Genomic DNA, 14,478 nt, shown 5'->3' with positions numbered 1-14,478 from the left:
CCTGGTGATTGGGAGTGATCCTGGAGTATGGGGGATAGCGGGTTGTTTCCTGGTGATTGAGAGTGATCCTGGAGTATGGGGGATAGAGGGTTGTTTCCTGGTGATTGGGAGTGATCCTGGAGTATGGGGAATAGAGGATTGGTTCCTGGTGATTGAGAGTGATCCTGGAGTATGGGGGATAGAGGGTTGTTTCCTGGTGATTGGGAGTGATCCTGGAGTATGAGGGATAGAGGGTTGGTCCCTGGTGATTGGGAGTGATCCTGGAGTATGAGGGATAGAGGGTTGTTTCCTGGTGATTGGGAGTGATCCTGGAGTATGGTGGATAGAGGGTTGTTTTCTGGTGATTGGAAGTGATCCTGGAACAGGCAGACGGGGCCACGGTTTAACGTCTCACCGAACGATGGCACCTCAAGCAGTGCAGCACTCCTGCAGTGTGATGAGCGTTACTATGAAGAAAACAAACACGCTGGGGGTCAAATGGATCTGGGTATGTGGCACAAAATGGGCAATAGTGGATCATAGAAACCAAGAAACATAGAAAATAGTTGCAGTAATAGGCCATTCGGCCCTTCGAGCCTGCACGACCATTCAATAAGATCATGGCTGATCATTCACCTCATTTCCCCTTTCCTGCTTTCTCTCCATACCCCTTGATCCCCTTAGCTGTCAGGGCCATATCTAACTCCCTCTTAAATATATCCAACGAACTGGCATCAACAACTCTCTGTGGTAGAGAATTCCACAGGTTAACACCTCTCTGAGTGAAGAAGTTGCTCCTCATCTCAGTCCTAAATGGCTTACCCGTTATCCTTAGACTATGTCCCATGGTTCTGGACTTCCCCAAATTCGGGAACATTCTTCCTGCATCTAACCTGTCCAGTCCCGTCGGAATTTTATGTTTCTATGAGATCCCCTCTCATCCTTCTAAACTCCAGTGAATAGAGTTCCAGTCGTTCCAATCTCTCCTCATATGACAGTCCAGTCATCCTGGGAATAATGTCTGGTGAACCTTCGCTGCACTCCCTCAATAGCAAGAACATCCTTCCTCAGATTAGGAGACCAAAACTGAACACAATATTCCAGGTGAGGCGTCACTATGGCCCTGTACAGCTGCAGTAAGACCTCCCTGCTCCTATACTCAAATCCCTTAGCTATGAAGGCCAACATGCCATCTGCCTTCTTCACCGCCTACTGTACCTGCGTGCCCACTTTCAGTGACTGATGTACCATGACACCCAGGTCTCGTTGTACCCCCCCTTTTCCTAATCTGCCGCCATTCAGATAATATTCTGCCTTCGTGTTTTTGCCACCAAAGTAGATAACCTCACATTTATCCACATTATACTGCATCTGCCATTCGTTTGCCATTCGTGTCACCTAACCTGTCCAAATCACCCTGCAGCCTTTCAACGTCCTCCTCACAGCTCACACCGCCACCCAGCTTAGTGTCATCTGCAAATTTGGAGATATTACACTCAATTCCCTCATCCAAATCATTAATGTATATTGTAAATAGCTGGGGTGCCAGCACTGAGCCCTGCAGCACCCCACTAGTCACTGCCTGCCATTCTGAAAAGGACCCGTTTATCCCGACTCTCTGCTTCCTATCAGTTCTTTATCCACGGCAGCACATTACCCCCAATACCATGTGCTTTAATTTTGCACACCAATCTCTTGTGTGGGACCTTGTCAAAAGCCTTTGGAAAGTCCAAATACACCACATCCACTGGTTCTCCCTTGTCCACTCTACCAGTTACATCCTCAAAAAATTCCAGAAGATTTGTCAAGCATGATTTCCCTTTCATAAATCCATGCTGACTTGGGCCGATCCCGTCACTGCTTTCCAAATGTGCTGCTATTTCATCTTTAATAATTGATTCCAACATTTTCCCCACTATTGATGTCAGGCTAACTGGTCTATAATTGCCCGCCTTCCCCTATGGGGAATAGAGGGTTGGTCCCTGATGATTGGGAGTGATCCTGGAGTATTGGGGATAGAGGGTTGATTCCCCTGTGCTTCAGGCATTTGTATCAATTTTTTTTCATGTCATGCAGCTCCAACAACATGCAATCCATATTAATGACCTGGATGAAGGGACCGAGTGTAATGTAGCCACGTTTGCTGATGATATAAAGATGATACAAAGATGGGTGGGAAAGCAAATGATGAGGAGGACAGAAAAATCTGGAATGGTATATAGACAGCCTAAGTGAGTTGGCAAAAATTTGGAAGATGCGTGTAATGTGGGAAAATGTGAGGTTATCTACTTTGGCAGAAATAATATAAAAGCAAATTATTATTTAAATGGAGAAAAATTGCAAAGTGCTGTAGTACAGAGGAATCTGGGGATCCTTGTGCATGAAACACAAAAGGTTTGTTTGCAGGTACAGCAATTGATCAGGAAGGCCAATGGAATGTTGGCCTTTATTGCAAGGGGGATGGAATATAAAAGCAGAGAAATCCTGCTACAACTGTACAGGGTATTGGTGAGGCCACACCTGGAGTACTGTATACAGTTTTGGTCCCTGTATTTAAGGAAGGATATACTTACATTGGAGGCTGTTCAGAGAAGGTTCACTCAGTTGATTCCAGAGATGAGGGGGTTGACTTGTGAAGAAAGGTTGAGTAGGTTGGGCCTATATTCATTGTAGTTCAGAAGAATGAGAGGTGATCTTATCGAAACATATAAGATAATGAGGGGGTTCGACAAGGTGGATTCAGAGAGGATATTTTCACTCATAGGGGAAACTAAAACTAGGGGACATCGTCTCAGAATAAAGGGCTGCCAATTTAAAACTGAGATGAGGAGAAATTTCTTCTCTCAGAGGGTTGTAAATCTGTGGAATTCTCTGCCCCAGAGAGCTGTGGAGACTGGGTCATTGAATAAATTTAAGGTGGAGATAGACAGATTTTTGAGCGATAAGGGAGTAAAGGGTTATGGGGAGTGGGCAGGGAAGTGGAGCTGAGTCCATGATCAGATCAGCCATGATCTTATTAAATGTCAGAGCAGGCTCGAGGGGCCAGATGGCTGACTCCTGTTCCTATTATGTTCTTATGTTCTTTCTTAAACTCAACACTATCCAGGACAAAGCAGCCCGCTTGATTGGTTCCCCATCCACCACCTTAAACATTCACTCCCTCCTCCACCGGCACACCATGGCTGCAGCGTGTACCATCTACAAGATGCACTCAGCAACTCGCGAAGGCTTCTTCGGCAGCACCTCCCAAACCCACAACCTTTACCACCTCAAAGGACGAGGGCAGCAGGCGCTTGGGAACACCACCACCTCCATGTTCCCCTCCAAGTCTCACACCATCCTGACTTGGAAATATGTCCCTCCCAAACAGCACTGTGGGAGTTCCTTTACTCACGGACTGAGCATTTCAACCCCACCTCCCCAATCTCAGGGGCACTGGGAGAAGCCGAGGGGTCCTGAGTGGTGGGCTGGCTGACATTGGCTAACTGTGATGGAGGTTTTGTCACCTGCTGCTCTGGTGCATCTGGGTGGCAGAGGCTGCGGGTTTAGCGGTGCCAGCCATTTACCATCGAGCACCTGCCCACCTTCACCACATGGACTGCAGCGCTTCAAAAAGGCGGCTCAGCACCTTGTCCAGGGCAATTGTGGGCGGGCAATAAATGCCGCTAATGATGTCTATGTCCCGAGAATGAGTTAAAAAACTCAGCACTGACCGAATGCCCAGATTGGACTCACTGCTGTCTCCCTGTGGAAGGGGAGCAGCTGTAACCGAGGACCAGTGAGGACAACCTGCAGCTTTCAGGAAGGAGCGCGGGCATGAACTTGGTGTTAAGGTCACACCATGTGCGAGCAATCGGAGGGAGTTCTCCCAGAGCCACCATTCCACCACCCACCCCCGGCCAACACCACCAAAAGCAAATCAAACATCAGGTGGTCTGGTCGACTTGCAAGAGATACGGTGAGGTGCTGCAGTCACAGGCCCAGGACTGGCCCATGGGGCGCAGCCTCCCACATCCTCTGTTGTCTGGTCCCGGAACCGGAGCCGGCCTGGGGAACACACGCCAAACCGTGCACCAAAACCAGCCACACAAACTGTAGTAAATCGGCAATCACAGAGAGTGCACCTCCCCAAACCAGCAATAACCCCCTCTGGCCAATCATAGAGAGTGTGTGTTAGATCTCTTAATTTCCAATGAAATACGAACTCCGATGGTAGTTTTAACTTTATAATCTTGGCAGAGAGCAACAAGCTGCTGGCTGATTGCCAGTTCCTTTGTCTTACTGAAACCACATGGTCAAAATGGCTGTATTTATATTGGGTTCAATTTACAGAAAAGAACTTGCCTTCTTTGACCTTATTGGCTCAATTAATAGTCTTTTAACGTTTTAATTGGCTCGCTACCCAAGGTCCGAAAATGTCAAGTTGATTGATGACTTAATGCAATGTGGCCTGTGTTTTTTCATAGCCTGTCTAAATGCAGCCTGGCTGCAGAGCTTGAATTCTCTATCAATCCCCCCTTTGATTCTTTCACAAACTGAATCATAAAATATCAGGTATCACTGGTTAAACATTCTACAAAATAATTTCATACATGTTAATAGAGTTTCCTTCTAAAATTTGTTGATGTGTTTCGCCACATGTCCGGACTAGTAGCTTCCACACAAATTTACACCAACCCGAGTTCCATCGTGGCCACAATGGAAGTATGGTTTTAGTAGGTTAATTAACCTTATTCCAATTTAATCCAAATCAATATCTTAATTCAACCAGTAAACAACCTTCCCTTAAGCATAACATACCCAGCTACAGCCGTCTGGTCACAACAACATTTAATCAACATAAACAAACAATATAAAAGTAAAACAATTCCAACAAATAGAATGAAACCTTCCACCAATGAAGTTCCTATTGAACCTAGCCATTCAGTGGCTCCACTCCACAAAGTGAATGATGGGGGTTGCTTAAGTTTTTCTGCCTCCTTTTGGATATGCTCCGCTAAGTGGGTAACTTCTTCGGAGCTATCTGGGATATATGTGCAACACTCAGTTCCGAGTAGGGCGCAAGTACCTCCCTTTTCAGCCAGGATGTAATCAAGGGCCAGTCTATTCTGTAGGGCTACTGTGCGGATTGCTAGCATTTCTGCATTGATTTTAACTAGGGCCTCTGAGGTATTATTGGCTACTCGTTCCACAACGAATGCCATGTTAATGGATTCCCTTGCCAGTTTGGCGGTCCCATACCTGGGGATCAGAATGGCAAAGAACCTCTCTGTTTCTGTGATAGCTCTCTTAGGACGGTGTAAATGTTCCGACAGTGACTTTATATGATACATATAAGGCACAATGTAGGCTAAATAGTAGGATCCCATCCAATTCTGGGGCAGCCAAGGGTAGGCCTTGTGGCCACACACCCAATAGGTGCCATTATATGCAATGAATGTTAGCTGTTTCTTTGTCAGCAACACTCCGGGGCCTGTCCAGGCTTTTCGATCTGTTTTATTCAGAATCCCCGTTACGTTAAAAATTCCCACATCGGCCCCGTTTGGACGGTTCCGTGGCTTGATTACATTATAATTCCGGGAGCAGTTACTATACCCCATATTTGGCCTCCTTTGATGTTTCTAATCAGACAGACCGATTCCTCCGGTCTTCCTATTCCCATTGTATTAGTGATAACAAAAAATGGGGGCCGTTTGGAATTATTGTACCACGGTTGGTATCCCCCTTCAAAGGTAGTTAGATTGTAACCTGCTGACTTCCATTTACATTCCCAGTTTTCCGTATCCTGAAACGCATTGCCTGTTTTGTTTTGATTAATTATCCACTCAGCCATTTTCGAGATATTCAAGGGAACTGGCCTCAAGGGAATCTCTCTCTTTGAGTGAATAGGAATATGGGCACACACCCAACAACTAGAAATGTTACCTTGTTTGGCATAAATGTATGACATATATAAAAAGGTATTTACATGTAATTCCCTTGCTACCCTACTATTTCCCTTTGGTGCAGAGGGTCGGCTAGTAAGAAGTAGGCCTATGCCTAGGATACCTACAATCAATAGTACAGTAAATTTATACATTTCCGTAAAAAGTAATTGTCCTTATTAGATTTCAGCTTCAGTTACGGGTGCTTGTTTAACGTGTGAAGCGTGGATCCAGGCTTTCTTTCCTTGGACTTTAACAGCTGCCTGGGTGGTCAATAACACTTGATAAGGTCCCTCCCACTTGGCACCCAAAGGTTCTTTATGTAACTTTTTCACATACACCCAGACACCCGGGATGATGTCGTGTCTTCCTTCGGGTGGATTACCCCAAGCTGCCGATACCTGTCGGGAAACAGAACTAATAGCATTGGTTAAGTTCTGACAGTATGATAACAAAGTGTCACCCATTAAGTGAACATCAGCATTCCGTAAATCGATAGTTCCTGGCAGCGACATGGGTCTTCCTGTTATAATTTCAAATGGGCTTAGACCTGTAGTTCTGTTCGGGGTTGCCCTAATGCTACATAGCACTATTGGTAGTGCCTGGGGCCATGGTGTTCCTTCTTGGTGATATTTGGCAAGCCGTTGTTTCAGAGTTCGATTCATTTGCTCTACTTGTCCTGATGATTGTGAATGATAAGGACAGTGTAAATCCCACGTAATGTAAATGACGCAGGCTCCATCTGGAGTAGGCCACAATCGTTCTTATCTTTAGCCCATATCGGGTGTTCCTTCAATTCTTCTTTCTTCAAAGTTTTAATTGATCATGTCACCCGACCGTCCTCGAAATGCAATGATGAATCTATTTGGATTAGAATGTCCATTCCCAAAAGGGGTTGATCTACTGGGCCTATCCAGACCAGCGTGGTTATTTCATGTGGACCCAGCCCTGTAAGTATCGGTGTTGTCCTTTTAATTTCCATTTTATGGCCCCCAACTCCATAGGCTGTACGTGCCCTACCATCCAACGACAAAATGTCTCCATATTGTAGGGGTAAGCATATTAATTCCGCCCCTGTGTCTAAAAGACAGTCCACATCCTTATCGCCCACCCTCACAGTTCTATATAGCCCATCTCCCCTTTGTTGTATTAGTGCGAGGAGGGGGGCCAGGGTGGGCTCTAATCGTTTTTTGCTATCCCAAGTAACTCCTTCTGTTGTTGTATTGTCAGTCGCTTAAATGCTTCTATGAGGTCGTTATCTTGTGACAAGCCTGGCTTGTTGGCTGAATTGTATCCCTGGCTGCGTCCTCTTCCCCAGCCATGACCTTTCTGTTTGGCCCTGCACGTCTTGGCCCAGTGACCTTCTTTCCCACAATAATGACATTTTCCGGGTAATTTTCCGAATGACTGTTTATCGGAATCCTGGGATTTCCATCCCATAGCCTGTACAGCTCGGACTTTAGCTCCCATATCCCGATCTAATTGGTTACATCGATCCACCAATTCTGCAAAGGTAGTTCCTCTACCTTCCCAGTCCGGTAACACTATCTTAAGCATTTTGGACAGTTCTGGCTTTAGACCTGCCACGAAAGCTGCTTTCAGAGGTCCAAACACTTGTTCATCCATTTCCTCATCCGTATTATTCATACCCGAATGTTCTAGCCACGTGCATCTAAACCGCTCATCATACTCCAGGACCTCCTCTGTTCCTTTCTGTTGGCAGGCTGCAATTTTTCCCCAGTCTGTCTTAGCTGGACTGAAGGCTTGCAGCCAGTGTTTAATCGCCTCCCATCCTGCGTCTAATTCTTGCTCATTCTGCCCCAAAGCTTCATCTACCTTGTCGTGCAATTTTCTTCCCTGTGTTTTTGGCACCATTATGGTCAAAATTTGCACTCCGTCCCAGGGATGAAGTTGATATATATTTCTTAAGCGGTCCAATTGGTCCCACGTTTTTACTCCCCCTTTCTTTGGATTGGGCAATTCCTTAGACCATTTATCAATTTTCTCTGGGTCTGCCGGATCATGAACTAAGTATTCTTCGTACACCCTTCTCTTTGTTTTTTTGGTTCCGCCCTCATCCGCAGTCTCTTCTGATTTGACTACAACTCGTCTTTTTTTAAACGGGGCAAAGCGCACCCCTAATTCGTCATCCTCCGACACTGTATTTATCCGTATCTATTCCTCGGTCGTGTCTTCGGGTTTGCGCTTTTAATTTATCCAAACATGGGTACCCTGGGAATTGATCAATACATTTTCCTTTTCCTATTGTTGTCTCTTGACCTAATGATTTTTTCCATTCTTTAATTTCACCTTTAAGATCTTTAACTTCCGCTTCCAGCTTTTCAAGTTCAAGCTTTTTCTGTCGCAGCTGCGCACAAACTGCTTACAATTGATCCTTTCTACTGGTCAGTTCTCGATCATGTTGGGAATGCATTATAATTTCATTCCGGTTTCGAATCTGGCCCATAACCGCTAGGGACCATCTAATTCACTCTTTATTTTTCATATGGGTCATTTTTCCCCAGACCCTTTTAATCTCGTCCAAGGACCATTATCCTTTGGAGGTTCCGTACTTTTGTTCGATCTTAATATAGGTTTTAGATAAGTTGAATTGTTGCTCTATGTATTCTTTCAACTGTTCGAGGATTTCATCTAGTGAAACTTCAGGTGATGCCTGCCCACCTTTAACAGTTGTAGGCAATTCTTTGCTCTTATCTCCTGCTGCCATTTCTTTACTGGGGTCTCGAGTCATAGGCTCTCTCGCCGATCAATAGGTTGGTGATTAATTAACTAACACACCGCCGAAGTTTAGACATCTATGGGACCTCGAGCCGACTACCAACGGAGGGTTCGCAAACCGGAGGCTTTCGGAATCGCGTAGAAGGAGAGGCGAATTTAGACTTTTGACCAAGGACTTTTTTTAAAAAGAGGTGTCCTTACCTCAATATGTAGGTCCGATGTCCAAAATTCCGTTTCTTTCCTCAGCGATCCTGATTGCAGCACCAAAATTGTTAGATCTCTTAATTTCCAATGAAATACGAACTCCGATGGTAGTTTTAACTTTTTAATCTTGGCAGAGAGCAACAAGCTGCTGGCTGATTGCCATTTCCTTTGTCTTACTGAAACAACATGGTCAAAATGGCTGTATTTATACCGGGTTCAATTTACAGAAAAGACCTCGCCTTCTTTAACCTTATTGGCTCAATTAATAGTCTTTTAACATTTTAATTGGCTCGCTACCCAAGGTCCGAAAATGTCAAGTTGATTGATGACTTAATGTGGCCTGTGTTTTTTCACAGCCTGTCTAAATGCAGCCTGGCTGCAGAGCTTGAATTCTCTATCAGTGTGCCTCCCCAAACCGGCCATAACCCCGCTCTGGCCAATCACAGAGAGTACACCTCCCCAAACTAGCAATAACCCCCTCTGGCCAAACACGGAGAGTGTGCCTCCCCAAACCAGCCATAACCCCCCTCTGGCCAATCACAGAGAGAGTTTGCCTCCCCAAACCAGCAATAACCCCCCTCTGGCCAATCATGGAGAGTGTGCCTCCCCAAACCAGCCATAACCCCGCTCTGGCCAATCACAGAGAGCATGTGCCTCCCCAAACCAACACTAACCTCCTCTGGCCAATCACGGAGAGAGTGTGCCTCCCCAAACCGGCAATAACCTCCTCTGGCCAATCACGGAGAGGGTGCCTCCGCAAACCGGCCATAACCCCCTCTGACCAATCATGGAGAGTGCGCCTTGACAAACCGGCAATAACCTCCTCTGGCCAATCATGGAGAGTGAGCCTCCACAAACTGGCAATAACCCCCCTCTGGCCAATCACAGAGATTGTGCCTCCCCAAACCGGCAATAACCTCCTCCGGCCAATCACAGAGACTGTGCCTCAAACCAGCAATAACCCCCTCTGGCCAATCACGGAGAGTGTGCCTCCCCAAACTGGCAATAACCCGCTCTGGCCAATCACAGAGAGTGTGCGTCCCCAAACCGGCAATAACCCCCCTCTGGCCAGTCACGGAGCGGGCATGTCCCCAAACCGGGTGCTGTTGGGGGGGATGACTCATCAGAGGAAGGCAGCAGCAGCCAAGTTCATGGCACCGTGGGTGTCTCTGCTGCACAGGGGGGCAGGAAAAAGAGTGGGAGAGCTTAGTTGTAGGGGAGTCTATTGTAAGGGGAATAGATGGGCATTTCTGCGGCCGCAACCGAGACTCCAGGATGGTATGTTACCTCCCTGGTGCAAGAGTCAAGGATGTCTCGGAGCGGCTGCAGGACATTTTGGATGGGGAGATTGAACAGTCAGTTTCGTGGTACATATAGGTACCAACGATATAGGTAAAAAATGGGATGAGGTCGTAAAAGCTGAATTTAGGGAGCTAGGAGTTAAATTAAAAAGCAGGACCTCAAAATTAGTAATCTCAGGATTGCTACCAGTGCCATGAATGAGTCAGAGTAGAAATCGCAGGATAGCTCAGATGAATGCATGGCTTGAAGAGTGGTGCAGGAGGGAGTGATTCAAATTCCTGGGACATTGGAACCGGTTCTGGGGGAGGTGGGACCAGTACAAACCGGACTGTCTGCACCTGGGCAGGACTGGAACCAATGTCCTAGGGGGAGTGTTTGCTAGTGCTGTTGGGGAGGAGTTAAACTAATATGGCAGGGGGTTGGGAATCTATGCAGGGAGGCAGAGGGAAATAAAATGGAGCCAGAAGCAAAAGATAGAAAGAAGAAAAGTAAAAGTGGAAGGCAAAAATCAAAAAGGGCCACATTACATCAAAATTCTAAAAGGACAAAGTATGTTAAAAAGACAAGCTTGAAGGTTCTGTGCTCAATGCAAGGAGTATTCGGAATAAGATGGATGAATTAACTGTGCAGGCAGCTATTAACAAATATGATATAAATGGGATTACAGAGACATTACAGGGTGACCAAGGCTGGGAACTCAACATCCAGGGGTATTCAACATTCAGGAAGGATAGACAGAAAGGAAAAGGAGGCGGGGTGGCGTTGCTGGTTAAAGAGGAAATTAATGCAATAGTAAGGAAGGACATTAGCTTGGATGATTTGGAATCTGTATGGGTGGAACTGCGGAATACCAAAGGGCAGAAAACGCTAGTGGGAGTTGTGTACAGACCACCAAACAGTAGTAGTGAGGTTGGGGACAGCATCAAACAAGAAATTAGGGATGTGTGCAATAAAGGTACAGCAGTTATCATGGGCGAGTTTAATCTACATATTGATTGGGCTAACCAAATTGGTAGCAGTACGGTGGAGGAGGATTTCCTGGAGTGTATTCGGGATGGTTTTCTAAACCAATATGCCGAGGAACCAACTAGAGGGCTGGCCATCCTAGCCTGGATGATGTGTAATGAGAAAGGACTAATTAGCAATCTTGTTGGGCGAGGCCCCTTGGGGAAGTTTATTAAGATGGAGAGTGACACAGTTAATTCAGAGACGAGGGTCCTGAACTTAAAGAAAGGTAACTTCAATGGTATGAGACGTGAATTGCCTAGAATAGACTGGCAAATGATACTTAAAGGGTTGATGGTGGATAAGCAATGGCAAACATTTAAAGATCACATGGATGAACTTCAACAATTGTACATCCCTCTCTGGAGTAAAAATAAAACTGGGAAAGTGGCTCAACCGTGGGTAACAAGGGAAATTAAGGATAGTGTTAAATCCAAGGAAGAGGCATATAAATTGGCAAGTAAAAGCAACAAAACTGAGGACTGGGAGAAATTTAGAATTCAGCAGAGGAGGACAAAGGGTTTAATTAAGAGGGGGAAAATCGAGTATGAGAGGAAGCTTGCTGGGAACATTAAAACTGACTGCAAAAGCTTCCATAGATATGTGAAGAGAAAAAGATTAGTCAAGACTAATGTAGGTCCCTTGCAGTCAGAATCAGGTGAATTTATAATGGGGAACAAAGAAATGGCGGACCAGTTGAACAAATACTTTGCTTCTGTCTTCACGAAGGAAGACACAAATAACCTTCCGGAAATACGAGGAGACAGGATCTAGCAAGAAGAGGAACTGAAGGAAATCCTTATCAGTCAGCAAATTGTGTTAGGGAAACTGATGGGATTGAAGGCCGATAAATCCCCAGGGCCTGATAGTCTGTATCCCAGAGTACTTAAGGAAGTTGCCCTAGAAATAATGGATGCATTGGTAATCATTTTTCAACTGTCTATTGACTCTGGATCAGTTCCCATGGACTGGAGGGTAGCTAATGTAATACCACTTTTTAAAAAAAGGAGGGAGAGACAAAACGGGTAATTATAGACCGGTTAGCCTGACATCAGTAGTGGGGAAAATGCTGGAATCAATTATTAAAGATGAAATAGCAGCGCATTTGGAAAGCAGTGACAGGATCGGTCCAAGTCAGCATGGATTTATGAAAGGGAAATCATGCTTGACAAATCTTCTAGAATTTTTGAGGATGTAACTAATAGAGCGGACAAGGGAGAACCAGTGGATGTGGTGTATTTGAACTTTCCAAAGGCTTTTGACAAGGTCCCATACAAGAGATTGGTGTGCAAAATTAAAGCACATAGTATTGGGGTTAATGTATTGACGTGGATAGAGAACTGGTTGGCAGACAGGAAGCAGAGGTCCTTTTCAGAATGGCAGGCAGTGACTAGTAGGGTGCTGCAGGGCTCAGTGCTGGGACCCCAGCTATTTACAATATACATCAATGATTTAGATGAAGGAATTGAGTGTAATATCTCCAAGTTTGCAGATGACATTAAGCTGGGGAGCGGTGTGAGCTGTGAGGGGGACGCTAAGAGGCTGCAGGGTGACTTGGACAGGTTAGATGAGTGGGCAAATGCATGGCAGATGCAGTATAATGTGGGTAAGTGTGAGGTTATCTACTTTGGTGGAAAAAACATGAAGGCAGAATATTATCTGAATGGCGGCAGATTAGGAAAAGGGGAGGTACAACGAGACCTGCGTGTCATGGTACATCAGTCATTGAAAGTTGGCATGCAGGAACAGCAGGCGGTGAAGAAGGCAAATGGTATGTTGGCCTTCATAGCTAGGAGATTTGAGTATTGGAGCAGGGAAGTCTTACTGCAGTTGCACAGGGCCTTGGTGAGGCCTCACCTGGAATATTGTGTTCAGTTTTGGTCTCCTAATCTGAGGAAGGATGTTCTTGCTATTGAGGGAGTGCAGCGAAGGTTCACCAGACTGATTCCCGGGATGGCAGGACTGACAAATGAGGAAAGACTGGATCGACTGGAGTTTAGAAGAATGAGAGGGGATCTCATAGAAACATAAAATTCTGACGGGACTGGACAGGTTAGATGCAGGAAGAATGTTCCCGATGTTGGGGAAGTCCAGAACCAGGGGTCACATAAAAACATAGAAACATAGAAAATAGGTGCAGGAGTCGGCCATTCGGCCCTTCGAGCCTGCACCACCATTCAATAAGATCATGGCTGATCATTCCCTCAGTACCCCTTTTCTGCTTTCTCTCCATACCCCTTAATCCCTTTAGCCGTAAGGGCCATATCTAACTCCCTCTTGAATGTCTCCAATGAACTGGCATCAACAACTCTCTGTGGTAGGGAATTCCACAGGTTAACAACTCTCTGAGTGAAGAAGTTTCTCCTCATCTCAGTCCTAAATGGCATATCCCTTATCCTTAGACTATGTCCCGTGGTTATGGGCTTCCCCAACATCAGGAACATTCTAAGGATAAGGGGTAAGCTATTTAGGACTGAGATGTGAGAGAGTGCGAGTGTGAGAGAGAGTGAGAGTGTGAGAGAGAGTGAGAGTGTGAGAGAGAGTGAGAGAGAGGTAGAATGAGAGTGAGAGTGAGAGAGTGTTTGTGAGAGAGAAAGTGTGAGGGAGAGAGAGTGAGAGAGACAGAGTGAGAGAGAGAGTAAAACAGAGAGTGCGTGTATGAGAGAGAGTGAGCGAGCAAGCGAGAGAGCGAGAGAGAGAACGAGAGAGAGAGCGAGAGAGTGAGCGAGAGAGAGAGAGAAAACATGAGAGAGAGAGAGTGTGAGAATGAAAGAGTGAGAGTGTGACAAGAGACAGAAAGAAGGAGAGTATGACAGTGAGAGAACAAGATTGTGAGAGTGAGGGAGAGCGAGAGAGAGAGTGTGTGTGTGTGTGAGAGAGAGTGTGAGAGAGAGAGTGAGAGAGTGTGTGTGTGAGAGAGAATGAGAGAGTGTGTGTGAGTGAGAATGAGAGAGTGTGTGTGAGCAAGTGTATGTGAGAGTGTGTGTGAGTGTGTGAGAGTATGTGAGAGAGTGTGTGTGAGAGTGAGAGTGTGTGTGTGAGAGTGTGTGTGAGTGTCTGAGAGAGTGTGTGAGAGTGTGTGAGAGAGTGTGTGTGAGAGTGTGTGAGAGTGTGTGTGACAGTGTGTGAGTGTGTGAGAGAGTGAGTGTAAGAGCGTGCGAGAGTGTGTGTGTGAGAGTGTGTGCGAGTGTATGTGAGAATGTGTGAGACAGTGTGTGTGAGAGTGTGTGTGAGAGAGTCTGTGTGAGAGTGTGTGTGAGAATGAGAGAGTGTGTGTGAGAGTGTGTATGAGAGAGTGAGAAAGTGTGCGAGAGTGAGAGAGAGT

This window comes from Pristiophorus japonicus, unplaced genomic scaffold (assembly GCF_044704955.1).
Source record: "Pristiophorus japonicus isolate sPriJap1 unplaced genomic scaffold, sPriJap1.hap1 HAP1_SCAFFOLD_448, whole genome shotgun sequence".
NCBI lineage: Eukaryota > Metazoa > Chordata > Chondrichthyes > Pristiophoridae > Pristiophorus > Pristiophorus japonicus.
Note: the sequence above shows the minus strand (reverse complement) of the source record.